Genomic DNA, 3348 nt, shown 5'->3' with positions numbered 1-3348 from the left:
AATAGAAAAATTTTCAACCTTTCTTTTTTAGTTATATGTGTGCCTATTATAAATGAAATTTTAAATGAAAATATATGGTTCAAACTTAAGTTCTAAGTCATGGATGTGGAGAAAAATGTAAACAAAAAAAATTACTTTTTGCTAATTAATAAAAACATAAATTACTTAGGAAAGTAAGGCTTTAGACTTGATCTTAAGCCCACTAATTAATGTTGCAGTTAGAAAAAATTATTCTCATTGGCAAATTCAAAATATTCTTTTGATAAAAATTAAATTGAGAAAAAAATATAAAAAAGTTAATAAATTTAGTCTTGTTTTCAAGCATGGGTTTTATGAATTAGCATTAAACCTCAATAATTGATACAAGCTCACTTATTTTTATAATATTAATATTTTTTTTCATGCCCCTTTTTTATATTTTTTAAAGTAAGAATTAAAATAAAAATTTTATTATTATAAGTTATCGCTTAATTTTTTATTTTCAACTATGAGTGTGAATGAAAAAAAATAAAAGAACTATTTAAAATGTTTTGAGAAAAATTGATTTACAAATTAAATATGAAAATAAATTTAATTAACCATGAGATTTTTGAAATTAACATTAAACCTTTAGAATCCAATTGAGTTTATATATATTTATATATTTATATTTATATATATTTAATATAAATATTATCCACCTTTTGTTTTGCTTATAAAAGTTTTTTACCATATAAATCATCATTCTAACCCCTATTTTAATTAAAAAAAAAATAAATGCATAAGATGAGAAATAAAAACATTTATTAATCAAGTTAAGATGTCTTATAGATAGTAAATTGCAAAGAATATGTAAAAAATAGATAAAATTCATTACAAGTTTTATAGAATTTATCAATGTTATATTAAATCCCTTAGCTTCTATTCAAATTCATATGTTGTATGAACACTTTTTCAAATAGTTTTTATGTGTATTTTAGGTTCTTAAAAGAAAAAATTATACAAAAATTCTATTATTAAATATTTCCTTGAAGCCCATGTTTTAAGCAAAAATTGAACAAAAAAACAAATATAAAATATATTCAGTTTTATTAATCAGGTTAAGTTATTATTTTGATAAAAATATTAAATTTAAAAATAATAAAAAAAATAAATTCTGTTGTAAGATTTATGAACCTTATATGTAGGGTTGGCATCGCCCCGAACCCGACCTGACTTAATGCTTAAAAAACCCGAACCCGACCCTATCCGAAATTTTTTTTGTTTTTTTCATACCCGAATCCGACCCAACACTATATAAACCGTACCCGACCCGACCCGAAATTAATAAAATATTATTTTTTAAATATAAATATTTAAAAATATCATTATATAAATATATATAATTAAAAAATTAATTAAAAAATTAATTTTTATATATATATATCGGGTCGAGTAGGGTCGGGTTTGCCTAAAACCCGACCCCGACTTTGTCTTCATGCTACCCGAACCGACCCGACCCGACCCCCAATTTAAAAAAAAAAAACCGACCCTAAAAAATCGGGTCGGACCGGAACCCGTCGGATACAGATTTTTTTGCCTTCCCTACTTATATGTATTTAATATTAACATTTTTACTTTTTTCTTTTTGTACACTGTTGTTTAAAAGTGAAAATCTACAAAAAAAAATATTATTATAACTAAACCATTACCACTCAACACCCTTGTTTAACAAAAGAATATAGTGAAATGAAGAAAAAAATAATTATAAATATTTTAACTGCACATTTTGGTGTAATTTTCTTCTATCTAACAAATCTCATCCTTTTATTATAAAAATTAGGAGAAAAAAGTGTTATAGAGATAGAGCAACCAAAGCTCTATATTTAAAGCAACCAAGGACACAGATGGAGCAACCATGAATTGCCAGGGATTCTTTCCACTACTTCCAAATCTGCTGTGTTTCTTTTTTTTTAACAAATGAGATCTCAACTTAGGATAGGTAAGTGATTGTAAATATTGAAATTTGAATACCAAAGTCATTAGATGTCATCTTTTAAGGTAAATGTATGAACCATTAAACTAACACAACAAGTATAATTTTAAGATTACTTATAAGCTATGGCCTAATTTTTTAACTTTTCTATTTTCCTTTTCCTGTTTTTGATTTGGAGAAGGGAGATTCAAAACCTGCTGAAAGAGCAGAGGACAATTCACCAACCGTTGAGCAAACTTTTCAATCATCTTTCCTTGCAGAGATCTGCTACCTCCAATAGCAGGAAATCAATACATTGTTTAGACCACTAGAATGAGGTTATAAGTAATGGTTTGAGGATTTGATATAACCAAATATGTTCCAGTTGTACAGTTGGACTGACATGCTAGAAATTTAATTTACAAAACCAAAACAAGTTAGCGACAGAACCCATTCTTTATATCAATTGAAGAGACACAAATGCTAGAGCACCAGACCACTTCTCAGTTTGATACTTGCTGGTTTCAATCCTGTTTTGCAAATGTTGAAATAATTTGAAAGTTTAAGTAAAAAAAAATTCACTAAATAGGTTTAAACTTCAAAAGACTCTAAACCAGATAAAGATAGGTAACAACTTTCCCCAATTACATAACAAAAGGTTGAAAGCAAGTCTGTCTGAACTGCTACAAGTATGAACTTTGAACATAGACCAACAAGCATCTACTCCTACACTAAGATTCTTACTGTCTACAAATCTAAATCATACCAGCATTTTTTAAATCACATCTGCAACAGCAGTAAGCACCGCCTCGACATTGAACTTGTTGAACAACTGGGATTTTTGTTTGAGTTGTACCATAAGTTTCAAGCTAACAAGGAACTTTTCCATTCAATTTTGCATCTTACCTTATTTTATAGTCCATTGACAGTAATCAAGGTTCATAGGAAAATGACAATGGCCCTAGAATATACTGACTTCTTACTTTGGTATTTCAAAATTTTTAACTAAAATTGATAGGCTGTTCAACCAGGAACAACCTTCCAAAAATAGACATATGCCGCCAAAAGTGGTAAGCACACGGTATTCTTTAGTAAAAGGCGAAAGAATAGTTCGCTTTGTGCTTACCTCACGGCTCCATGCTCTATTTCTTCTATTAGTGATTTTATTTATAGAAGGAGGTTGAGTTTCACTTGTTTGTCTCTTGGAAATGTGGGGTTCTGTTCTACTCTTAGCTCTTGGAATTGCCCACTCTTCTGCCAAGCCACACACTTTGCTATCACATTTTCTCTCATTTTTCATGCTTTTTTTTTTATAAAATATGTACCTTTAAACTTGTAGCATTTCTTTGTCTCCCCTTTTGAAGTATATTTGCCTCAAGTCATCATTTTCATCATTGAATTTTAATGTGATGAAA

General features: G+C 28.2%; 1 non-coding gene across 1 annotated transcript; it reads right to left on the bottom strand.

Moving 5' to 3' along the window:
- Positions 1-2950: 2950 nt before the first annotated feature.
- LOC149515828 (U5 spliceosomal RNA) lies at positions 2951-3068 on the bottom strand. Its single transcript, XR_016326400.1, has one exon. It is a non-coding gene; the product is annotated as a U5 spliceosomal RNA (small nuclear RNA).
- Positions 3069-3348: the final 280 nt, after the last annotated feature.

Source organism: Durio zibethinus, chromosome 12 (assembly GCF_047325235.1).
Source record: "Durio zibethinus cultivar Kanyao isolate XHJ-2024 chromosome 12, ASM4732523v1, whole genome shotgun sequence".
Taxonomy (NCBI): Eukaryota; Viridiplantae; Streptophyta; class Magnoliopsida; order Malvales; family Malvaceae; genus Durio; species Durio zibethinus.
This window is presented reverse-complemented; position numbering and strand designations above follow the sequence as displayed.